This window comes from Ambystoma mexicanum, chromosome 11 (assembly GCF_040938575.1).
Source record: "Ambystoma mexicanum isolate Mex_15411 chromosome 11, UKY_AmexF1_1, whole genome shotgun sequence".
Classification (NCBI taxonomy): Eukaryota; Metazoa; Chordata; class Amphibia; order Caudata; family Ambystomatidae; genus Ambystoma; species Ambystoma mexicanum.
The window spans coordinates 981420123-981447432 of NC_090934.1; positions in this window are offsets into that span (position 1 = coordinate 981420123).

The following is a 27310-nucleotide window of genomic DNA, read 5'->3' on the forward strand; positions in this document are numbered from 1 at the left end:
ACAGGTAAAATACCAAAGAGAGGCAGGTATCATACAAAAATATTTTTAATATATAAAAGGTAATGAAGGAACAGTAAACAAATGGAACAAAAAAGGCAAAAGAAGGAAAAAACATAAGTCTCAAATCACATAAAGCAAATTGTGGTAATATGGCACACACCTGAAATTTGTCTGTTATCTAATCACAGAAAAAAATCGTTTGAATCTAGGTGGTGGTGTCAGAAAAGTGGACAGAAATGCAGAAAAGAGAGAGCAGGGAATGATAGGCTGAAATTACGAAAGGGAAATATATAAGGTGTGAGTAGTAGAAGCAAAATGTAGGACAGGAGTGCATCTGCTTGTCATATCACAAATTCAAGAACAAATCAATACAGTCAGCATTGTATTGTGCTACTATGATTGGGAAGTAATTCCTTAATGTTCCCAATAGAAAGTCTGGAAAGATGAATGCAAACAGAAGGAATCCTGATATTGCTTCTCAGGTGTATCGTCTTTTTCCAAAGTTTGCCAACGCAGCGGGGGATCCTTTTAGAGAAAAAATTGTCAGGATGTGTGGGTAGATGGAGTGACACCCACTCTCCCCTCACAGTTCTTGCGTTTCGGCGGTAGCTGATCCCATGTGGATTAGAGAACAGTAAAGTATTCCGCCTTCATCAGGGCTAGATTATTCTGCGAAGAAAATAAAGAATAAGGGAATTTATGTGAGAAAAGAGACTATGTTACAATTAAGTGTATAGCCCCTGTAGCTGGTGTCCTACTGTGTTGGTAAGAGTTAGTGTGGAAATTATTGAAACAAGGGTAAACTCAAGAAAGAAAAGGAGCTCTCCACTGTGGTGGTTAGTTCAAAAGATTAAACATGCAAGACTCTCTACTGTGGCTGCCTGGTCAACAGTGAAAGTAGATGGAAAAGAAAAGGATTTGTTCTGTCCAAAGTGCTCCCATTGGATGGTGCCCGACATCCCGTATCCTCCCTACACCCTGCCAAGATAGTGGGTCTTAGAACCTGAACGCCCTCCTGGATGTAGATGAGTGGACTGGACCGGTGGGATGGCCTCTCTGTGTATGTGGAGTCCAGCGTAGACCCAGCTCAAAGGGGTGGTCTGGGTGGGTGGAGTCCGGATGGCATCCAGAGGCGAAGGGGTAATGCGCATGTCGAGGTCTCCCAAAAGTGGGTTTGCAGTCATGCACAAATTGGTTAGGTGACTCCTAATGGCCGGCTGCAGCTTAACTGTGGCTGTCAGCAGGACTGGACCTAGTCGTAGGGGAGTCCCATGAAACGGAAGCATGATTAGAATCGAGAAGGGAGAGAATGCGAGTATGAGGGAAGGGGGCCTTGCCGTGGTTGGAAAATAAGCTCACCTGTGTCGCGTCCGATGGAGCATGCCTACACCGTGAGCATGACGATGCACATTACTATGAATGTACCAAGTTTGGTGCATGTCACATGGATTGCCACACAACAGTAATGGGCTCCTGCACTGTCCCCCACAGGAACCTCATCAGAAAGCGAGGGTGAACTCGCCCCAATGCCAACAACCACTGCTGCATGTGAACGGAGGAAGAAATCCACCCCCAGCAGCCAGGACCTCGGAACCAGCTGCAGCAGACCGGAGCATAAAGCCTCAACCGCCCATCCCCCCCACCACCACCATACACCTGCCAGCCAGAAGAGGATGTCCACAACACCTTCCGTCAGTCATCCCCAGCTAACAACAGCAGCAGTGGGCAACCCAGCATGTCATCCAAGAAGACCTGTCGTGAAGCCAGCGCCTCGAGTCATTGAAATGGCGTCACCAGACATGAACATGCCTGAAGACCTGCATTCCCGAGCCCTGAGCATGCCTGCAGAGCCACTATACCCAGTCCCAGGCATGCCTCACCTTCAGGACCCATCAGCACCCACCCATTTGCCAAACATGGGAAGTCCAATGCCTGATGGCAGGGCACGCGACACCGTAGAGGCCACTGGGCCCGGAACCAATGGCAATGTCCCCGAGGATGAGGAGCCTATATTTAGTCCATCAGGCCCCTGCAGCCCACCACGCATGCCACTGCCAGGACTCCACCACATCCGTGATATTGAGGGCCGCCTCACCCGGACGGTGGAGCAGCAGGAAGGCTTGCATACCCTTGTTAGCCGTTACCTCACTGAAGCCAAGCTCACCAGGCAGACAATGCAGGACCACACACGCAACACTTCACGCATGCTAGGCCGGGTGACTGAGGGTGTTTACCAACTGGCCCGAAGAGTGCAGGAGGGGAATGAGGTCATTTCCCCGATGGCTGAATCCATCAATTTGCTGGTCACTGCTGTTGCCGGACAACAGCATATCATCATGCCACCGGTGGAATCTGCTAGTGCTACGTCAAGCACATCAACCCAGGGGAGCCCCGTGCGGCACTCACAGAGACTTACCCGTTTGCAGGGGCCTGAACCACATGCACCTAAAAGGGGCCGCAAATAGGCCTTGGACACCAGTGCGTGGCTGGAAGTAGTTGTTGGGGACGGGATGTTGGGTAATGGTGGAGGCGACAGTGTTCTGGGGGTGGGGTTTGTGGGGTGGGTGGGATTGGATGTGGGTTACTGGGGGCGAGTGTGTTGGGGCATTGGTTGTGGGGACGTTGGGGTTTTGGGAGTGTGTACATTCACAAGGGGATAAATGTGTATGTTGAAACAATGTTATGGTGTACATAGTTCAGCAGACATCAATACACTGGTGTTGCAAAGAAACATTTGCCTGGACTTTCTTTCTTGCGTGTGTAGGTTATTTTATGATGCACAGTGCCCGTCACCCAGTGTGACCCACCCCCATTCCCATGTCCATGATTACATCAGAAATAATTTGCAACCAATGCTTGTCATGTGGCCTGTCCATCATGGCCATGGTGTTGCTGAGGGATTCCGTCATCATCATCATCATTATCCTCCGGTGGCATCATGCCCATGTCCGGGGGCAGGGGTACATTACTACGGATGCACATGTTGTGCAACATTGCACAAACCATCACAATTCACCCCACCCTCTCGGGACCATAGATAAGAGCACCCCCAGACCTTCTAAGGCAGCAGAGCCAGCTCTTCAGCAGTCCAAATGTCTGTTCGATAGTCACGCAAGTCTGTGCATGGGAGCGATTGTAGGCCTTTTCAATTCTGTTGTGTGGACGCCTGATTGGGGTCAGCAGCCAGCCCATCAGGGGATACCTGGCATCACTTGCATGTGAGCAAGAGAAAGGGTACCTGTGATGATTTGGTTCATTTGATGTTGTCGCAGACTGTACGATCTTGACCACAATGATGGACAGAGAAAATTGATGACACGACAATGCATGCTGATTCTCATCATCTGTTGTCCACAAGATGTACGTAGGCCTGCTATTTCGTAGGGTTGGTTGCTGCAGTCGCTGACACATGGCACATAGAATGGGCACCTGCACAGGCACAATTAATGTCAGACTGACACTGTAGCTTCACCTTCAAGGTATCAGTTGACAATGTGAGAGGAGTGTGCATTCTTAGGGTGGAATCACACATATGCAGTGTCTCATCATAGGGATATGAAGCTTGCAACCTCATCTGTGTGTTCATGGTGTGTATGTTGGGAAGGCTGCAGTAGGTAGGTACACTTCCACTTTGGACTGTGGGTTCCTTTGGCCTACCCACTCCCTCTACACTTCTTTCCCTTCCTGGTTGTGTCTATGTGTTTCGGCAGGGTTCACAGTGCATTCATTCATGCAGTCTGCACTTGTGATTCAAGATGAAGCAATGATGTGCTATGTACAAATACCCCACATGGCCCACCCAGCAGGCAGGTTCCCAGTGCTGGCAACAATGCCCCCCCCCAATCATTACCCCACATGGCCCACCCAGCAGGCAGGTTCCCAGTGCTGGCAACATAGCCCCCCCAATCATCAACGTGTATGCCCCTGTGGTCAGACTCACCCAACAGCCATGTATGAGCTCCGTCATGTCGATCCATGTAGCAGGGCAGCGTGCGAGGAGTTCCGCAGGACCATTGCATCGTGTGCGGAGCCTGGGTATCTTGTACAGCAGTGTGGTATTATTTGGCTGGCATCACACACCGTCTGTGCATTCAGCAAATGGTACTGCTTTCTGTTGCAGTACACCACCTCCATGGCATGCCGCACCACCAGCTCCACAAGTGTGTAGTCTATCGCACCAATGACGTTGGGCATGCCTGCTATTGCATGGAATGCTACTTTGGTCACATTGACCTCCGCTTCAGTCTGTGGCATACTTATGTGGTCACGTACATGTTTGAGGAGTGCTTTGAGTACCTGGGTGAACACACGGGAGAAGCAGGGTTGTGATATCCCATGCAGTTGGCCCACTGTATGCTGATAGAAGTGGAGCACACACACTACCTTCTGCAGGGGGTATGGCTGTCCGGATGTTGATGACGCTCACAAGGTCATCATGTATGAGGTGCACTAGTGTGGTGATGGTGTCCCTGTCCAGGCGGTACAGGGTGTGGATCTTTGTAGGGGTTAGGTTGAATGGGCTGAGCCCTTCCCGGGGAATTGGTGGCAGCCTGCGGGGCACAATGGCCTGCACAATGGGTATGTGCTGTCCCCTTCTCACCCTCCTTCTCCTCCTGCGCATTCGCTGCATGCCCTGCTCACTGCCTCCTCATAGAGTAGCTGCTCATGCATATACTCCAGCTCCAGCAGGGCTTGTGCTAGTGGTAGCATTTATTCTTTGGGAGGGGTGTGGTTTGTGGGTGTGCTGCCTTTATGCTGTGCCTGGATTGGTACGGTCTCCACCTGTGTTGATTGTGGCCACCTGTGGCAGGTTTCTGCACACCAGGTTCCTATTAACGTCTGCCCCGCGATGCCAGTGTTAACGGCATCCTTTTGGGCATTGTTACCGGTATGTGCATGCCTGTATTTACATGTCCGTGCACCTCTGAATGTGCACTTCTCTGCGGCATGCCGATGTCACTGGCACGACTGGCGTGTGTCAGGGCTGATACCGGCAAGGGGGAAGCCGGTCACGGAGGGTCCATGCGTTCAGGAGTCGTAATGCTCTGGTCCGGTACACGATGCCGGTATTCCCTTACCGGTATCGTTATTACCGAACCCGCAACCTTGTAATGAGACCAAATGTGCTGTTTGTACATCTATTTCAATAGCTATGAAGATTTTTGACTTTCCCATGCTGTATGGCAAGAGTGCACATACAAAGCATTCTTCATCTGACTTCCTTCTTCCAACTTCCTTCATGTGTTGGTACCATATGTTATTTCCCAGGTGTGCTGTGCTGTCTAGATAATCATCAGTTCATAATTGTCTTCTTGGGTGCTTCTTTTAAGAAGCACCCAAGAAGACTCTTAAGGTCTTCATGTAGTTTTCTATAACCACATCTCTAAATGCATCAGTATAACTTATTCTGGCTGGTTTACCTGGAGGAACATCCATCCGGGTTCCCTGTGTAGAAGAAAGTGCAGCAAGTCTTTCTTTATCCATCTGTCTTTTTCTGGCAATGGCTAAGAACGGCTATATAGATTCTGCTATCATCTCTGCAAGTGATCTTTCTGTGGGACTTGTGCTTGTGCTTCTTGTTACTGGATCAGGTGTGTCTGCATGCATTATTTTGTGGGCCCAACCTTTGTCAACCCCTTATTTTGCCTGTTCTGCCGACCCTGTCTCCAGCATTCAAAAGCACTGTTTTAAGCAAGTGCAGTGTGTGATGTATTACTAAAAACATCCATTTCAAGCTCAGGTATCTGCCCATTCTTTCTAGGGACAGGAATGACTATGTATGGCCTAGGCTGCTTTGTAGTTGCCACGCTCACCTTTTCCTTCTGCTCAGAAACATATACAGGAATTTTTGCTTCTTGTGCTCCTATATAGAATGCAGTTCTAACTGTCAGCGAAAGCAATATAAGGACGAATATAATACATGTGTAGATGATGCAGTGATAAGTAAGCTGCAGCATCAGCTTCTGGGACAGTATGTACGCCTGTCCTCTTGGGACAACACAAAATTGCTACTTTGGTTCCCCATCTCGATCATTTGATGCTAAGGAAGAAAAAACACTTTTTAATGACTCTGTATTTTTTTAGATTGCATCTGGAAGCTGTTGTCTTTTTCAGCATTTATCCTATATCAACTAGCTGCTTTCTGGAACCAATTCCTTCACCAGTTGCGGTGCAAATGTTCCTTTATCGTGGAGAAGAATGTCCTCTGTGGGCCTCTATAAAATCTGTTTCATTTATTAGTTCCCAATCAATGCCTCGAATCTGCCTCAGTCCAGATGGCATTGTAGCTTCCCTGTCAGTATGAACAAAGTTTTGTCCTTCATTCAATTTCTCAATCTGTCCCTCGGAGGAAATGTTTCTACACAGCTCTGTGATTTCTTTCAGAATAGATTGCCACCTGGATGATGATTCCTTCCAGGATCACATTCAAATGTGCAGTGTTTCTTGGATCCCTCAGAAAGATTACCACATTAGTGTGTCTTCCAACGAGATGTGGATATTCTTTAATTAGACGAAAGAACACCACACTGACCAGTCTATGTGCTGCGTCGGTTGATAAGGGCATTTGTGTTTTCCTCACTGAACTCAGGCAACTTTAAAAACTCTTCAGTGGTGATTATGAGCAATCTTCTTATGATCTTTTCGTTGTCAGAATTACCAATAAAATCTGGAATGCGGCAAGTTCTCCCCAGCGGTGATGGATAAGAACGTCCACTCAAGATAAGTAAGCACAAACCTAGATAGGTCATACATGAGTAACACTGAACAAGAGTTCAATATAAAAGGAATCAGGGTATTGTATCCTTTTCCAATTGCTGTGTCCACGATCAAAATTTGGCATATCCTTATTCTTATCAAGGTTTAAGTGTGCCTCAGTCCAAAGTCAATAATTTCTGTGGTTTTTTAAGCATACAGATCTTCTTTCACTCTGCAGCTAGGATGCACAGTGTGTTCGAATGTGTACTTTTCCCCTTTAGCTATAGCTCAAAAGGGGGGTGTCCAATTTAAACCACAGTCCAGCTAAAAGGTTCTTCACGCTGTCCGCTTGTCAGGGTATGCGTCCTTCTTCCTCGTCATGGATCTCGTCTGCAAATGCTGTGGTTCTTCCCCGATGTTTGTAGCTTCTTTGCAGTGGCATGTAAGCAGAGGAGTCTCTCCGGCACAGATTTTAGGATCTCCCATGAAGATCCAAACTCACCTACCCTGCAATTTGACAGCAGATGGTGTTACGTCATCAACAATGAAAAATGCTGTGAAAGCGGGGCTCGTCCCACTTTTTTCCTGTGTGATTACTAATCAAGACTTCACCTCCTGGGTACATTCTTGGACATAGACAGTCGGGAGTTTGGATTGTTGAAGCATCTCCTTCTGTGTTCTGTAGTGCCTTACACCCTCGTCTCTGGAACTGTCCTGAAATCACTAAAAAAAACTAGATGTTAAACAGTTCAAATAGCTTTGCAATTCAAGTCCTCAGATTTCTGACGTTGGCTGAGCATCACTTCTAACTCCGGCTGCAGGCATTAAAGGAGTCCTCATTTGCCTGCCTGTCACAATCTTGTGCGGCCTAAAATGGTGGTCAGAACCTGGTTGGTTCCTTAATACATTCAATGCCAGTGGTAGGCAGTGCAACCACCCTTTTTTCAAAATAAGCTTCAACTTAGCTATTCTTTCTTTTAACAGGTCATTAAGCTTTTCACAGATACCATTTTCTTGTGGATGATTCGCCAAAGAAAACTTATGTTTTATACCAAGAAGCAAGGTGATCTGCTCGAAAACTGTATTAACAAAGTGAGGTCCATTATCTGATCTCATTACTTCATACACTCCCCATCTAGGAAACACTTTTTGCACCAAGAACATGGCTGCACAGGTAGAGTCTGGATGTGCACATGGACCTGCCTCTATCCATCTGGAGAAGGGACATATTACAACTATTAGGTATCTATATCCATTAAAAACTTGTATCATGTCGACATATTCGATGTGTAAGGGCTGAAAAGGGCCATTGGGTCTTGGGATGACCCCCCTCACTATGTGCAGTGTATGCCCATCTGTAAACGGTTGGCAAATAATACAATTTACCACAAAAAATTGAACATGCTCCATTAGGTTCGGTATGAACCAATCCTCAACAATGGTTACAGCAAGATTCTCCCTGGTTGTATGCGCACGGTAGTGTAGCTGTTCTAGCGCAACCTTAATAAGGCTATAGGCATTACTGGTTTACCAGTACTGTCTTGTCACCAAAAGGCTTCAGAGGGGTTTAAAGAACACCCTCTTTGTTTCCACAAATACTTTTCCTCTTGCGGTGCCTCTCCTTGAAGCTCCACTATTTGTGTTTTAGACATGTGATTGTATCCCTCATCCACACTCGTCATCTAAGTCATTCTTTCATTCACATCAATGGTTTGGATATTCATCATTCATATATCTGTATTGCTATGCTCTTGGCTTCAGCGTCTGCTGCTTGATTTCCGCGTGAGATAAAATCTCTCCCTTTCGTGTGAGCTGCGCATTTAATGACTGCTATGCCCACTGGGAGTTGTAGTGCCTTAATGAGCCTGTCCAATAAGGCTGTGTGCTGCGCTGGCGTACCGTCCACTCAGAGGTAACCTCTCCTTTTCCAGCACGCTAATCCTGCATGTATCGTTGACGTCACACAGGCAGAGTCACTGTACAGTGTTACTTCCTGGTCTGCGTGATTCTCAATTGAGAGTATCAACCCCAATAATTCTGAAGCCTGTGCTGAATAATGTGGTGGCAATCGAGTACTCACAAGCACGCGAAATTCTCCATTTGCCGAATGTTTCACTACCGCAGCTCCTGTATATCTTTGCCTGTCATTTTTATCGATTCTTGAAGAAACGTCAATGAAGACAATCTCTCCCCCTGCGAGTGCATTCTCTTTTACTCTAGGGAGCTCATCATCGAATTCTTCATAGTTTGCGCAATCGTTTATAGGCTCTCCTTTGGTAATAGGCTCAGCTACAAACATAGCTGGATTCACTATTTCACATCAAACTATTTTAATTGCTGGAGTCGATGCAATTACCTCATAGGCAGAAGCCCTTTCAGTGGTTAACGTACCGTTTGGTTTTTCTAAAATTGCAAATAATGCATGTTCAACAAATAACATCATGGAGCATCCCATCACTATGCTTGTAGCCTTCTCTATGGCGAACGTAGCGGCTGCCAAACTTTATTCGCATGGAAAGTGACCTCTCATTACTGGGTCTAAAATTCCATTCCTTTGTAATATGCACAGGATTTGTACCCCAATGTAGTTCTCTGTGTGAGCACTGCTGTCATAAAAGTACCATCTGTGTGTGAGAATAAAAGTAATTCCTCTGCATAATTGGGGCTCACTAGAACTGGAGCCGTGCAAATGGCTTTTATCAATTCATCAAATCCTTCTTCCATTGCTTCAGTCCACATGATTTTCTCTTGCATTGCCTGTGCTTTCTTCAAGGTCTGTAAAAGCGGCCTAGTATACGAGCTATAGCCAAAGACCCATGCTCTGACATAATTACATAGCCCCAAAAAACTCTGCATCTGTTTTATCATGTGTCGCTTAGCTGTTTTTAAAATGGCCTCAGCTCTTTCTGGGGTGACCTTCTTTCCCTCTTGTGAAATCAATTGGCCTATGTACAACACTTCTTGTTGAAAATATTGTAACTTTTCCTTGTCAACCTTATGTCCTTTGTCAGTAAGTATAATCATTAGCTGAACAGAATCGCGTCTGCACTCTTCTTCTGTGGTGCTGCAAACTAAAATGTCATCTACGTATTGCAACACAATACTCTCTAATGCGATATTGCTCAAGTTCATCTGGAGGACTCTGTTAAAAATCGATGGGGACTCAAAGTACCCCTGAGGCAGCCTTCTGCTTTTTAATCGCACTTGTCTGAAAGTAAACTATGTCAAATCTTGTGAGTCATTATGCAATGGGATTGAGAAAAATGCATTTTTCAAGTCAATCATCCGTACAATATTGTGCATCAGCAGGTATATTACATATAATCGTAGACGGGTTTGGGACTAGAGGGAACTCGGCCTCTACAATCTTGTTTATTGGGTGTAAATCTTGAATTAGTCTCCAAGACCCACACTTTGATTTTTTTTAATGGGATAAACTGACGTATTACATGGTGACTCTGACGTCACTAAGATACCTTGGTCCATCATGGTGGAAAATGTCTTGAAAATATCGCTCCTGGTTTCAATTTAATCTTCACTTCCCCAACTCCTTTCAGTAACTCTATGTCATAGGTGCGAGTGGTCCATAATGAAATTGACACTTTAGCCATATCTTCATCCAAATATTCAGGACGCTTCTTTGCTAGCATCATTCTCTGCGGGACCTCTCTCTTAATCACCTTAACCCAATAAGAAATGCACATTTCAAATATCACAAAATTGTCAGATCTGTCATCTCCAAACAAATCTTCATCAGTGACGTCAGTCACTCTGCAGCCTTCCTCAATGGGAATTATTGTGCTCCATCGTCTACCCTTATCACCAGTTGCATCAAGCAAAGCCATATTTCCTCTGACTATTGCTGCTTCTATGGCTAAGGGGAACATCTGTCCCTCCTCTTCATCCATAGGTATATTTGCCCTAAATAGGAACTCATCTGGTATTCTCATGGTTCTGCCTACTAAGCTTGGCAGCCATGTTAACAAAACACATAGTCCATAATGGAACACTTCGGGTTCAAGCGGTATTGCTCTAGGCGCTACTTGTCCTGTGTATGCCCTGATCATTTCGCACATGTTCAAATAATGCATTCCCGGTGTTGACCATACTATGCCATCATCTGTAAACGAAATGGTCATATTCATTTTTGTCATTAAATCTCGTCCTAAAATGTTGACAGGTGTTTGTCTTGAATAAAGTAGTGGCACCTTCACATCCCATTCTCCAATGGAGACTGGTAATTGTTCTGTAAAAGGAACTTGACTTGTTGCTCTGGTAAAGCCCTGAGTATTCATCGCATAGCCAGACATTGAAAACTTGCCCTCACGTATACATGAGCGTTTTGCACACGTGTCCACTAAGAAGGAAAAAGCTTTGCCGCCTATAATTACGTCAACCCTTGGCTTCTCATGAGGATTTGGCGTAATAGATAGGACTGAACACATCAGGTCTCCCAGTGAGCTGTCCTATTTAGGGTACAGTCTCACTCCATCATTTGTGAATGGATTTCCTCCATCAACAGTGACACCGCTGTTGGGGAGAAGCTGGACCCCCACCAGGGCTGTGGGGGGCCAGCAGCCATACCCTCACCAGCTATGGGAGATACCAACACCTCCCATATGGCCCACAGAAATGCAACAGAGACCCCAGCATGCAGCCACATGTTCCAAACTGCGTTTATTTCTGGGCAGCAAAAAAGAAAAAAACACGCAGAGCGTCGTGCCCATCGAGAGTTCAGGCGCCATCTCCCCCGGGGCTGGCTTGCAAGCCAGCTTTGTAATCACACTGCAGGCTGACCTCACAGAATTGGATCAGCTCCCAGAAACCTATCTCCTCCTGCTACTGGCTGCTGAGTAATAGGTTACCTATGTAGCCCTTATAGAGAGCCTGATAATTGGACATTAGAGTTTTGCGTCAGTGGGTTGGTTTAGCTGTGCCAGCCCACCATTACCTAATTCTAGCCTGTTGCATTATGAATTTGTTCCCATAACTTTTTAGCTGACACAAGCATTTTGCAACTCAGCTCAGAGCGCTCTTTGGCCAGGGCTGAGCCATTCTTGTTACAATTATGTTTCAAATGATGTGCGAGTCTTTGCGAAAGTGTCTTTCTTTCCCAGAAAGAAAAGAAAAAAACACACTGGGTTGCCGTGGCTTACTCGTATTTGTGGAAAATTAAAAAATGTTTGTCTGCAGAAAGCAATCTTATCTGACTGCGCGACCTTGGCTGCTCGTGGGTTTACGAGGAGTATTGGTGAAGGCATCTGCAGCTAGTGTTCAGTGGGAGAAATGAGCTTGGCTGTAATTTTCCTGAAACATGGCTTTACACTGTGCAATTAGACCATGTTAATTTATATAGGCATTTGCAAGCCTTTAAACAGGGCTTCTTGTGTTTGTACATTCTGATATTGCTGCATTGGTTCTAATGTAGCATGGAAGTTGTAATGTTGGTGGAGTGGGGGTCTTTCAGTATATTTGTCACCCATGGGTGCGTTGGATTCTGTTGCAAATGATGAGTGCACTCCTTATGCTTCTTGCAGTTTTATCTGTATATGTGTCTGTGTAAGTTCTTGAACCAGGGTATTTTGTCATCTGGTAAGTGGGCGAACTCCTCTTGTGGGGGTTGTCTGGGCCGCGATCCCCTAGGCCATGGTCTGGATAAGATTGGGGGGAGGGTGCCTTCCAGCTCTCCCTCAACAGTCCCCCCTCTGGTCGACTTTGTCGACCACACCACCAATCAACATTTTCCTCCTTCCTCTCTCCAAATCTTTGTCAATTTTTGAAGTGTCCATAATTGTTCACATTTTTGTCATTCAAAAGTTCATGTAGGAGTGTTCTCCTTCTGCGTTCCACCACTCTCACTTCCCTCCGTACTTCCTCGTATTACAGCGAGCGTCCACCTTAATTACTGCTGGAACCATGTCGCATACCGCTATCTTCTCCCTTTGTGCGCTCTTCCTTTCACCATTTCTCTTATTTGCTTTCCGATCTTATCTTCTGCTATTTTCTCGCATCTTGCAATGTATCTCGACCTTGCACAATGATGCTGTGCTCGGTACTAGTGCTTCCGTTATCACCTTCAATCAACCAGGCAGTCATGATGTCATCCATTACCATGCAAGCACTAGCTAGTTCTTTGCTTTCTCTTTTCAGATGCATTTTTTGCTGATCATGCTTTAGTATGCTGGTACTTCACCCAATGTTTCTTCTGTCTCACTCGAGAAGTAATTCCCCCCTCTTTTCACTCCTCTGTCTGTTTCTCCTCTTCTGTTATTTTCCATCTTGGGGAATGTGTCATTCTTCACATCTTCCTTGGGCATCACCAACAAGGGCATGCTGATGTGCACCAACAAACAGTTGCCTCCCCAATTCGCTGGTAGTTTCTCTTGATCTTTATATCCATATGGTCAATAGTTGTCTATAAGCGGTGATGTTCCTGCTCTCCCTATTTCTTTCAACCTTCTTTCATCCAGCATGATTGTCCACTTCTTTTCACTTTTGCGCTGGTAAAATAAGGCTGGTACCTTCTCAGTATACGTCCTTCTTCATTCTCCACCCAAGTGACCATCTTCGCTCTTTTGTCTCACTCCGTTAGGCACTTATCATATTTTTGTCTCTTTTATTTTTTCTTCTCTCTTTTGGTCTTTCTTTCTTCTTTTATTATTTATTTATTTATTTTTTCTTTTTCTCTTGCAGCTTGCTCACTGGTGCATTTGCTCGTTGTTTCTTCTCTCTGGTCACTTTCCACATACAGTTGTTCTCCAATTAGCTGCTTTATGTAATCATCTTCCATAGGGGATTACTCCCCTTTTTTTTTATCAATCTCAATGTTGCTGTCTTCCCTTGCAATCTTCTTCACACCTTGGGATACATGGGCATTGTGCTCTGCTGTAGTAATTTCTGTTGTAATCAATTCTCTCACGCCATATGTTAAAGAGCTGTCAGGACAGCTCTCTCCAGTGGTGTCCCTACCAATTTTGTACATGTGTGCATGTTGTTTGTCACTTCTGCTATGTGTGTTATGTGTATGTTTTACTCCCTTTGTGTCTGACCTTACCTCTCCTTACTTTAGCAGCAGCTTTTCCTCACCCACTGACGCCGTAAGTCTTCCTGCTTAGGTTAGGGAATGTTAGCAGGGGATACAGCGGTAATGCTCACTATTACATATCATTTTCAAATTACCACCCCCATTATTTCGTTCATCATTAATAGTCCCATCATGAAGGTAAAAGTCCTTATTTGCTTGCCCATAACCACTTACGCTGCTGGGTCCTTGCAGCTGATGAGATGATAAAGTTGCCCGCCTGAAAATCGTAAGAAAGGCGTTAATACGTTAGTACTTGTTAGTAACCTCAAGCTCCGCAAACTAAAAAATCACTAAGGGCAAAATGAAACCTCCCCCTGAACATTTCGTGCTTTCAAAATGTCTTAATATGGGTAGAGAAAATCTTGGGCTGTTTATTCAATGGAAGCAAGGAAATATACTTCAAGGAAACGTGCTCTAAGGGGGCTGAGGCTCCTGATAGGGTGGGTAATATGAAACTCAATTAAACTTTGGAAATGCGTGTGTCGGTCCCTTTTCTAGTTGCTAGTGTGCGTTGGACCAGAGGATGGCCATATTTCCCTAACTCGGGAGTGTTCGTGCTATTTTGCAGTTCATGAAAATCTCTTGCGTTGGCCCTGTTGATCGTTGCTCCCTCGTTGCCAGGGTGGCCACCGCTTTGTAGGGCTTGACTCCTCACACATCTAACAAAGTCTGTCAGGAGGGGAAAATGTCCCACTGTAGTCCATAGCCATTGGGTGTTAGTTGTCCGTTGTCTTCAGGCCTGCCCTGGGTCCTTTATATCTGGCGAGAAATGAAATGGAAGTGCTTGAGACCTGAGCATTTACATATTCTTCAATTTCTTGACCTAACCTCTCTGCACTACTCTTGCACTATTCAGTGTCCTAGTGGGAGGAGCCAATTGTACATTTATGCACCATCCTGTCACCACCTGGTGGCGTTCAATGACGGTCTGACCGTAACTTGTTGCACTATTCGAAATGTACCCGGAAAATGGGTAGGCACTTAATTTATGTGAAGATACTCATTACACACTTGGATCATATATACGCAATTTAGGTGCTAGTGTGCAAATGGGCCTTTGGATCTTTATATTTACTGTGCTTTTGTTGTAAGCTATTTATAGTGCGTGCCCTTGTCCCGTGGGGCATCAGGCACTGACAAGCTAAACAGGGAAACATCAGGGTGGTAAATTTGTCAATTAAGTGGACCATGTTACTTAGTTAAGATAATCGCAGGGTTTTTAAATCTTTTTTTTTCTATGGCTCCTCTCTCAACTTCTCAGGGCGTGTCTCACAGTGAACTGCAGGCACTTTAAGCTGGTACTAATGAAATTCGCTACCAATTATTCGCTACCTATTCCTCCCCCTCTTTGTATTTATTTTTTTATTTATATATTTATTTATCTATTTACTTCCTCTTTTCTTTCAAACCCAACCGTCACAATTTACTCCCATTCTCTCTATCCCACCCCATGTCCACTTTTTAAACCCTACCTACTCTGTTAATTACTCATTTAGTCTAGTATTTTATTACTCCACTACTGTAATTACTGTTACATTTAAACAATATATTTCTCCCCCCATTATCTGCTCTAAAATTTTAATACAACCATTATTCTCCAGTTCGTGCAGCAATTACCTCTTTCCCTATGTGTGTTGGCTAATGCATTTGTGCCAGTGTTGTGTTCAAAAGCGCTAGTGGCACTACTACTTGCACTGTGTAATTTTGTCGCCAAATTGAGTCTGCTGGGAACATGGATCATCCACCCTTTACCTCTATTTCTCACCTCCCGTGTTGAACCGTCAATGAAGTGTACTTCTCCCCCCTCAAGTGCACCTTTCTCCACCTTGCATGTCTCATTTAATTGTTCTGTGTTATTCGTGTATTCATGAACCCAGTCTCCTCCCTGAAAGATGTATGCTCGAAATGTAGCTAAATGTACTCTCTTGTGATGCGCTATCATTATGCACCCCCCTCTGTACCGTGCACCCCCACTATGCTTAAACAATCTTCCTTACTTTCAACATGTGTATGCCCGGTGTTTAACAAGTTATGGCTTTCTCTGTTAATAATGTGGTCATATCCACATCGCTCATAATGTCACAAATGTCTCTTCCCTAATGCATGGCCTAGTCGCCCCATTGTCACCCAGAAAAGAAAATGTTTTGATACCTATAACCACCCCTGTGCAATTGTCCTCTGCATTATTGAGTGTGCGCGAGTGTGTGTGTCGGCGTGCGTCTCGCCCGCTCTGTCGGGGAGGTGGAGCATGAGTGTGTGTGGCAGAGTAAGTCAAATCAAGTTTGTCTTGGGCTGTCCTATTAGGGGTATAATGTCAATTTATGTCCTTTGAAAGGTTTGTTCCCCATCAGGAAGACCCCTCCCAGTCATGTAACCGGTACCGTTGCTATTGTGTCAGTGTTCTGTATGGGTGCTTACTGCTGTGCAGTGCCCCTGGGTTGTGATTCTTGTCAGTCCTGGGATAGTGGTACTGTCATTTGTTGTGTCTGTACATGTAGTGGTGACAGTGCCTGCATTGGTGCTTGTGCTGTCTGCTGAAATGATCCCGTCCTGCCCCATGTATCCACCCCACATGGGCGGTACATATTGTGGTGGTTGTTGACACTGCTATTGTGACGCTTGTGCGTGTGTGTTGAGGCTGTTTTTAACTGCCCCTCCCATTGCATACTTTAATAATTTATTTTGTGCCTACTTGTCCTCATCTGCCTCTGTCGTTTTTTTTTTGTTTAACCGCCTTCTCTTGCCACAATCTACAATGCACACAGTCAATGTCTAGCGTGCTATCCTTCCTTCCTCCCTTCCATAACCCCATGCATGCTGCACCACCCCTTACTGATCCTCTATCATGTTTGGCTGTGCTGTCTCGTTCAGTTCTTCTCTCCTCCTCCAATCCCTTTCTTTCCCATTCCAGTGCAACCCACTCACTTACCACTTTTATGGCTTGTTCATCCTCCTGCTTTTGTACCCATTCCTTTGCCATCTATCCCTTCTCCACGCTCTTTTCCCATAATCTCCCTCTCATCCTTCCTCCTCCATTCCCTTTCTTCCCTTTCTAGTTCCCCCACTCTCTTCCTGTCCCTTAGTACTGCACTTTATTTTCGCGGTCCCTCTCCTGTCTCTCTTCGCCCTCCATTTACACTGCCCAGTCAATCTTTTGTGCTCCTTCTCCCCTCTCTCTTTTGCTATTGTTACTCCTTACACCTCCCCCGTTATCTTCCCTTTAAATTTAATTCCTCTGTACCTGTGCCTTCAAATCTGCTTCCGTGCACTGCAGCCCTCCCTTGCTCCCTCCGGTGCTGCTAGTGGGTTGTTCCGCACCTTCCTGTTTGTTCTCTTTAGTGTATTGTGATTGTGTGTGTGTGGTGTTTAAATGTCCTTCTGCTGTTTTCAGTTCTCTCATGCAATTCATTTCTTGCTTGCCATCCGTGTCATCAAATATTACACTAGAATCAAAAAATAGGGCTCCTGGTGTGGAACCTATTCTACCCAGGAGGGTTAACTGGAAAACAAAAGATACAAATGAATAGGTCCAAGGATGCTAGGCTCAGAACAACACCTCCACATGTATTATCAAACTCTGCATTGCTAAGGAAGGAATCACTCTTCAATAGTATGTTGTAGAGATAAATCTCATTTTTTATATTAAAGTTGTGTGCAAAAAGACATAAATCCAACATTTAGAAAAATTAAGACAACAAAATGGTTTGCTAAAACAGAACAATCAGACAAAAAAATATATTTACAACACAACACATAGAACAATGGTAGGTACACAAAATTATTTTTCTTGCGTAAACAGCATTAATGTGCTGTAGTTTTGGCAGCACAGACGTCAATCCACACAGAACTCCGTCCTGATGAAGGCCGTGTTAAAGATGAGGCACACCTAGCCCACCTAGAAACGGCTGAAACACCTGGTGTAGACGCACTACTCCCCCCAAAACTACAGCACATTAATGCTGTTTACGCAAGAAAAATAATTTTGTGTACCTACCATTGTTCTATGTGTTTTCCACAAATGTTGACTTGAATATGTACACTGCAATATGTGAATTTCTTGGCAAATCCTAATAGGAGTCGGGTTTGTTACACACACACAATTTGGAGATTGTCCAAAAAAATGTTTTTTTGGCACTGTGTTGTAAATATATTTTTTTGTCTAATTGTTCTGTTTTAGCAAACCATTTTGATGTCTTAATTTTTCTAAATGTTGGATTTATGTCTTTTTGCACACAACTTTAATATAAAAAAATGAGATTTATCTCTACAACATACTATTGAAGAGTGATTCCTTCCTTAGCAATGCAGAGTTTGATAATACATGTGGAGGTGTTGTTCTGAGCCTAGCATCCTTGGACCTATTCATTTGTATCTTTTGTTATCAAATATTACACTCCCGGAGGTGCAGAAGGGCGAGTCCCCTCTTCCCTCTGCTCGTGCTGGTTCAGCGTCTGCTGACGCATCGCCACTTCCCTTCCCTTCGTGCACACCGTTCAACTGTAGCCAGGTGCTTTTAAACCTATTCCCGTGTAAGTGCTGCGTATGTGTGTCCTTAGCGATTGCTGCACGCTTCTGGAGAAGCCGCCTATGAGCAGCCATGGTCTTTTTTAATTTACCTTCAGTACTTTTGAATCTTTGCACACTATGTTTTACTGACTTATTTCGGCATGGAAGCTGTGTGCTACACAACAGGTGAAGGGGAGTCATTTCTGTATTGTGTGATACATTTTACCTCGATTCAATTTGAAAATTTTGATAGTCCGCTGTTCAGGGAGCAAAAGTTAGAAGATAATTGAACATATGTTCAATTTCTGTGAGCCTTCTTGGCTCAGCACCTTAGCCAGTGCACTCCACGTGCAGCCCATCTTCACCAAACTATTGCCTTCTCCGGCACACCCCCATAATCTTGCGCATGTGTCTTCCACACACCGCCTCTGGGTCACCTCTTCTTCTTTTCCAAAACCACACCACCATCTCCTCACCATCAAAACTCTGTGTCCTATGCATCAATCTGAAGGTGACGTCACCAAACTAAAAACACAGTGCAAATGAACAGACAAATGTGCATACACAAAACAATAACCCATTTCTCCCAACCCCACAAAAATCCCAAAATAAAACCCCACAATCCCCACAGCTGTCTTCCTGTCTCAACTGGAACCAGGTAAACCACAATAAAAACTCTTATAATTGGACTGCGCACACTGTGTCGCCTCGCGTGTCATACGCTCCTTACCAGGGGACCTTAACCAGCCAACTATCTTCCGCACTCGGGAACAATCTAGCTACCTCCTGCGGGGAAACATCATCCACTCACTGAACTAAAATGCTCAATTAGCAGAGAACCTCATCTACTCATTGATCTATAACATCAATTCATAGGAAATCCAGACCCCCGTACATGAAATCGCCATCCAGACCAACCAGCGCGGCACTCCTGTCCTATGTGTGGGGAGTCACTACCCCACCCAATAGGCTCAAAAACACAAGAAGGGACCACTGCCACCGCCCCAGTCCCAAATACAATTCACGTGCCGATCACCACCAATTCGCTGAATTTTGCGACAATGTACAATCTCCCACCACCCAATTTACAGTGCCTCCCCCCAGATTCTACCCAAACAAAAGAACTTAATATTTCTGCAACATACTGATCAACAATATATTATAATACTTGAAACATTTCCCCCCCTCAAAGCCCATATTGCTGGTTTACTTACATTTCCTATGCTGCACTGGCACTTGCTCTGCTACTGGACACCCCCTCAAGGTGCTTCGACGGACCACTTCTTCTGCAGGGCTCTCACCTGCCCTCAAACGGGGTATTTCCAAGTGGCCCCCGAAGCCTTTAGCCGGTTATTCGTTTTCCGGTGGTTTCAGGTGCAGGCGAGGGTCCCACAGCTTCCTTGAGTCGGCGGCAGGGAGTGCAGTTCAACGCAGGGCTTGCGCAGACAGTGCTCATTTACCCATGTTACAATGAGCAATGAGCCTCACAGAGGGCACCAACTTGTTGGGGAGAAGCTGGACCCCCACCAGGGCTGTGGGGGGCCAGCAGCCATACCCTCACCAGCTATGGGAGACCCCAACACCTCCCATATGGCCCACAGAAATGCAACAGAGACCCCAGCAGGCAGCCACATGTTCCAAACTGCGTTTATTTCTGGGCAGCAAAAAAAGAAAAAACACGCAGAGCGTCGTGCCCATCGAGAGTTCAGGCGCCATCTCCCCCGGGGCTGGCTTGCAAGCCAGCTTTGTAATCACACTGCAGGCTGACCTCACAGAATTGGATCAGCTCCCAGAAACCTATCTCCTCCTGCTATTGGCTGCTGAGTAATAGGTTACCTATGTAGCCCTTATAGAGAGCCTGATAATTGGACATTAGAGTTTTGCGTCAGTGGGTTGGTTTAGCTGTTCCAGCCCACCATTACCTAATTCTAGCCTGTTGCATTATGAATTTGTTCCCATAACTTTTTAGCTGAAGCAAGCATTTCGCAACTGAGCTTTGAGCGCTCATTGGCCAGGGCTGAGCCATTCTTGTTACAATTATGTTTCAAATGATGTGCGAGTCTTTGCGAAAGTGTCTTTCTTTCCCAGAAAGAAAAGAAAAAAACACACTGGGTTGCCGTGGCTTACTCGCATTTGTGGAGAATTAAAAAATGTTTGTCTGCAGAAAGCAATGTTATCTGACTGCGCGACCTTGGCTGCTCGTGGGTTTGCGAGGAGTATTGGTGAAGGCATCTGCAGCTAGTGTTCAGTGAGAGAAATGAACTTGGCTGTAATTTTCCTGAAACATGGCTTTACACTGTGCAATTAGACCATGTTAATTTATATAGGCATTTGCAAGCCTTTAAACAGGGCTTCTTGTGTTTGTACATTCTGATATTGCTGCATTGGTTCTAATGTAGCATGGAAGTTGTAATGTTGGTGGAGTGGGGGGTCTTTAAGCATATTTGTCACCCATGGGTGCGCTGGATTCTGTTGCAAATGATGAGTGCACTCCTTATGCTTCTTGCGGTTTTGTCTGTATATGTGTCTGTGTAAGTTCTTGAACCAGGGTATTTTGTCATCTGGTAAGTGGCCAAACTCCTCTTGTGGGGGGTGTCTGGGCCGCGATCCCCTAAGCCATGGTCTGGATAAGATTGGGGGAGGGTGCCTTCCAGCTCTCCCTCAACACCGCCTATTCTACGTTTCATCGATTGTTCTGTGTTTCTGTTTTGCTGAAGTTGCATAGGAGATTGCTGTGAGTGTCTTGTGGTTGATTACTTGTTACTTGCTGTGGCTGCAAGCTTTTCTGCACTCTCGGCACTTGCTGCTGCATTGTTTGATCTTGCGCAAATCCATTTCCACTCTGCTGTGAATATGCAGGTGGATTTGGCATTCCCTGTCTTGAAAACTGAGCATTCTGCACCATCCCTTGGCTACTACACATACAAGCTATGTACCCTGTCATTCCACATGTCCAACATACAAGAGGTTGTCTTCCCATCTGCCCATATTGCATGTTTTGATTACCATTTTGCATATTCTGATCCACCCACGTCAGTTAACATTGCCCCTTAAATGGCGTACTTGGATAACTTTTTCTGAACTAACTTTGCTTCTTCACCTTTACGTGCATCGTCCTTGTTGCGATTCTTATCCTATAAGGGTCTGCAATAATGTGCAATGGTTAACTGAATTTCCGACCATAGTTTTGCTTCTATTACCACTCATTTCTTGATCTGTTTCTGTACTTGGTCTGGCAGCCCTTGGCATAATATGTAATAAAATACAGGTATAGACTTCCCCCAAGATTCCATGTTTACAAGCGCCCACGCGTCTTGAAAACTTTGAATGTAAAGCAACGGATCCTCTCCTTCCTTTATTTTTCTTGTCATTATAGTTCCCATATTGGACGCTTCCGGATATAGCACTCGAAGCGCTTTCTAAATCGCTGCTCTACAATTCTTAAACGGTGCTCCATCATGCACAGTGTTGACTGTAGTCACACCAGGGTAACCTGCCCGTGTCCACATGTCATCAGCTCTCAGCAAGTATGGCGATTAGAAGACCTTTAATATCCCCTATAGCTAATGTATTCCCTCTCGTCATTTTTTCTAACTCATGTATCCATTTTCCAGCGCCGGAAGTTAAATTCGGGAGTTTACATTTTAAGTTTTCCCTGTCGATCTGGGGCCATGGTATATACTGTGGCCTGGCCCCTCCCTTTTCCAACAAGGGGAACTGTGACGCTTCAAACTCATTCTCATCTCTCATCATTTGTCTATCTACTGCTGGAGTAATTTTCCCACATCGCTGTCTACTTGGCAATGACCTTAGACTGCTTACAAAAGGCTGGGAATCCCCCCTCTGACCCTGGGGTTGCCCCTTATGTCGGTCTGACTGTGTCAGTGACTCTGATGCCTTGGACATAGGTATATTCAAATCTGACCATCTTACTACTTTGTTCAAAGGCGAATGTTCTTCTGGATTACATGTATCACTCCTAACCTCCCTCGAGAAGGTTTCCCTTTCTTCATATGTTACTTCCTGTGCCCAAATAGTGCAACTCCTCTTGTAGAGGAGGTCCCAAATAAAGCCTGCATTCCAGTCGCCCATTTTGAAGTACCAGGGACATTCACACCCAAATATATGACATATGATGAGCAGATAAATCAGCAGAGAACCGCAGTAGGGCTCTGCCCAGTACCTATCAGAAGAGCAACACCTATTGAAGTACCGATACCAAGAAAACCATGGACAGTGAGGTATCCATTAAGGAAACCTTACCAGCAAATGAGACGAAATGAAGATTGCCTAAGTACAGTCCCGGAAGAAACCAAAAAGGTCTTAATGGAAGATGAATGGTGACGTCACGAAGACCCAGACTTATGTACAAGTAGAAGAAATGACAACCTGAGAAATGACAACCTGAGACGAAACGCCATGAATATGGATATTGTGAACCTAAAAGGGGAGAGCGATGTTGAAATAAAAAAAGCTTAATCTGTAAACAGGATGAAGATATTCAACCAGCTAACACTTGTACATATGCTTGGAACCGCAAGAAAGCTAAGAAAACAATGCAGCTTGCAATGCTAGGTAGAAGAATAGTGCGGCAAGCGCCATTATACATAAGCTACCTCAAAAGAAGCACAGTATTATAAGTGTAATTCCACTTTGCAAACGAAGCAAAATCAACCCAGGTTAGTTAAGGCCGAATGAGCAGAGATTCATATTCTAATAAAGCGAGAAGAGACGGCTGAACCGAAACTCAGCAGATGAAACTTGTGCCAGGAGAAGCCAAGGTCATACCAATAGAAGGAATGAACAGTAGCTACATATAATTGAAACTTAAGAACAGAATATACTGTCTCTGAAAGGTCAAGATAAGGAGGCGTAGGCAGGTGGCAAGCCGAATTAGAATCGAATATACAAATTGAGAAAAACTAGAGAAATTTCACGGCGTGGAAAGCACGTGACCAGCCGAGCGAGGAGAAGCACAGGTTCACACCTACGCTTGGCATCCGCCCATGAAGAGATATCAGAACTTTTGCAGACAGAAGATGCAGTTTCGAGGTCAACCACAGTAAAATAATTGACACATAGGGCCTCATTACGAGTCTGGCGGTAACCGAGGCAGTAAAACCGCCTGGTTACCGCCGGCCTCCAATTACCATTCCGCCTCCGTGATTCCCAGAATTACCGGGGCATTACAACCCCGGTTTTCCGGGAATCACGGAGGCGGAATGGTGTTAATCCCCATTCCCATTGAGTCCTACGGGACTCAATGGGAATGGGGATCATGGAAACACCAGCAGCATCTCGTAATGCTGCCGGTGTTTCCTCGTCCGCCTGCAGGTGGGCGGTGTTAAACCCGCCAGGTCAGACCTGGCGGGAACATCACCTCCCGCCTGCAGGAGTTGTGATCGCCCGGCATGGAAACAACGGTGGCGGCGGGTTTACCGCCACCGTTGTTTCCATACCGGGCGATTTGTAATGAGGCCCATAGTTGCTGAAGTGATGATTGATTGTAACCTTAATTGGAGGAAGGTTAGGTAACTGAAGGGCACCCTGCACCTAGCTGACGATTCTGCGTGCTGCAAAGCAAAGTGGACATTTATGCATGGGGTTGGTGCCAACCCAATCACAATGGACCAAATAATCTAGGGTGCTATAGATAATAGAACCAATGGGATGTCGTACTTTTTGTGACGTCTACAGCCGTCATTTTTGAAGGAAGAGCTTAGACGCCCACCTGACAGTGTTTACCCAATCCCCTCACTCTGTTACCATCTACAGGTATAGTACCTATATTAAAGTTACCTTTTCCTAACCAATAGAATTGCATATCAACTTTTGAGTGTTATACGTCAATTATGATGAGTTTTGAGTATAAATGCTATGATTTTTATGAAGTTCATTGGAGTTGAAGTGAGAAGGACGATAGCATCACTGCTGATTTCCATGACTCCCCGTTTTTGTACTTATCATTAAACTGACTCCCTTTGCCAAACCATTGATTTGTCCTTATTGATTGGTGTTGGAGTAATAAATCTGCACCCCCATCCATCTCAAGGGTGCATCTATCTTGTTTTAAAGTACTTTCGGAGCAAACCTCGGCTCTATGGGCTGGCCAGCGGTCTCCAGAGTACACTTGGTAGCAGAGATTGATGGTTTATCGATTATCTATTATTGATTAGAATAAGACACCCATTGACCGTCGACATAAACTAACTCTAGGTCTTTGGCAAAATCACTAATCCTTTGCCATTCGGCTGAGTAGACCGTGAAGCTCCCCGTAGACAATAGTAGTGTAAGAAAAACTGCGTTCCCCACACATCCCTTCCCATTCCTACGGGCAGCTGAGCGGGTGAAAAGCCGAAGAAGGCGGTAACAATGGCAGTGATCCCGAGGGTCCAGAGAGAAACCATGCGAACGGTGAGTGAAAAAGATTGAATGTTTTGGCAAATGTGCATGCCTTAGAACAAGTAAAGGGGAAAGGTAACAGAGGGAGGCGGGAAAAAACAAAATATAGTTAGAAGTAGAGAAGAATGTATATATATAAGAGAATAATGACTTGAGAATAATTAAGTAAACAAAGCTTACCCAGGAGGACACCCGAGAAGAGAGAGGATACCAGGGAAGACACTTAAGAAGTGAGAGGATTTGCCTTATTCCTATGCTTTTAATACAAGCGGTTAGAAGAAACGTGTACCCAGAGTCCTAGCTAAAGGGGGAACGATTAGACCACCACGACGGTTAAAGATGTCGTGAAAGGGGTACGTTTAGACTCCATGAAGGGGTAATGATTAAAGGCAGAGATATCTGTGACCAGCTGGTGTTCGTCTAGTCTGTTAAGCATCTGTCTGACATGGATTTTGTTGTGACTTCATACATCGAAAAGTTTCCTTGAGAAACTGATTTGAATTTTACGCAATTGAATAGCTAAGATAATATCGCATATGAATTGATGTTTTTCGAATAAATTAGAAGGTATAACATTTTGTGAAAATTCAGGATTGGAGCTTGCGGTTTTTGGCGCTCGCTCATATTGTTGGAACTGTTTAAGCCACGCGAAAGTGCTGACAAGTGTTATATAAGAGGAAAGGGAACAGATTTGAGCATGGAGGATATAACTCCATTGACACACTTGTGCAAACAGTTGCTGAAAAACACACACCGAAACTGAAGAAATACAGTATAGAGTGGGTTAAAGGAACCGCCCACAAGATATTTATGCCATGGCCACAGGGTGGGTCCTTATCTAAAGCTGTCTTGCAACACATGATGACATATTTTCATACCACATAGACGGGCAAAAAGACAAATGCCTCGCTGTTGTAGAACTTTGGAAAATGTATGAACAAGGAAAGGAAGAGGAGCCGCCAATAGATTGGATACTTAATGTATGCACAGCGGGGGGTGAGGCGCCTACAGCGCCACCTGCCTCATCTGAAACAAAGGGTGAAGAAAGTAAAGATGAGGGATTATACCCACTGAGAAAGCTCAAAGCAGCCACGGGATATAGCAACCCTGCATACGAGTCACCTGCGCAAAGTAGTGACGAAAATCAAGGGAACGATAAGGATAAGGATATTACCTCCATAGTCCAACAGGACAAGAGGAGACGCGATGACGAAAAAAGGGATCAGGCACAGACAAGTGCATCTCTCGACAAAGAGAGAGAAGGAAAGAGATAGAAGGGAAACGAAGACAGAACTCATGAGAGAGCATTCACAAAAAACAAATGGATGGGAGGACACATTTTATTGAAACTTGATGGCAAAGGCATTGATGATGCGAAACGAAAGGAGAGGTTAGATGAGGTACAGAGAAAGGGAAAAGAGAAGGAGTTAAGAGACGAAAAAATGAGAAAGAAAGACAGACAAAGGCGAGAACAGCTATATCGCGAAGAGCAAGAAAGACAGCTCGATCGCAAACCAAGAGCAGCCAATGATCAAGAAAGACAGAAGCAGCAGAGGTTAGAGGTAGAGCAAAGGATACGTGAGAAAAGAATAAAGAGACGAAGAGATGAGGAAATTCGAAGGGCAGATGAACGTAGAAATGAAAAGAAAAAGGAAGAAGATAGAATCAGAGAAGAGGCGAGGAAACGCAAGGAATTTGATGACGATGTAGAACGTAAGCGAAGACAGAGAGCACGCAATCTTGAATATCTGGGAAGAGAGGTCAAAAAACCAGATCCAGTAGTAGATTGGGAAGACATTGGAGAATTCCTTCCTGCGTACGATTCAGTACCAGGCACGTCTAGGGCAATTATGGAAGATGACTTTGACACTAGAAGGATCGGAGAAACGATCAATAGAATATATGATGAAATGAGGTTAGAACAAACACCCCAAGGGGAGGGGGAAGACGAGTGCCTGGAGAGCACTCAGCTTTACGACACTGAGAATGTCACCCGAAGTAGTGGTAATAGGGAACTATCCTTGGATAGATTAGAAATAAGTAGGAACCAAGAAGATACAAGAAGTTGCACGAATTGGGGACAGAAAATGTCTGACTCAGAAATGGTGGAATGCAAGGAAAATGAGGAAGAGAGATGGAGCGAAAGATGACTCCCAATAGAGAAAGGAATAAGATGGTCAGACACTAGTGAGTCTGCACCAAGAGCACCAGAATCAGCCACACAGTCTGACCGACATGAAGAAGTATCTCACGGTCAGAGGGTGGGTCTTCACTGCCCTACGTGGACAGACTTATGTCCCTACCAGGTAGGCGGCGATGCAGGAATATTACCCCGGCAATAGACAGGAGAACAATGAGAGAAGAGAGAGGGCTATGCATCCCAATTTTCGTTACTCGAGAAAGGGGGAGTAAGACCACAATATATTCCATGGCCACACATGGATCAAGAAAATGTGAAAACAAGCTTCCAATGCTCACTTCAGGAGCCGAAAAGTGGATACATGAGTTAGAAAAAATGACAGGAGGGTACACATTAGCTATAGGGGATATCAAAGGTCTCCTAATCGCCATACTTGGTGAGAGAGCAGACGATGTTTGGGCACGACCAGGCTACCCTGGTGT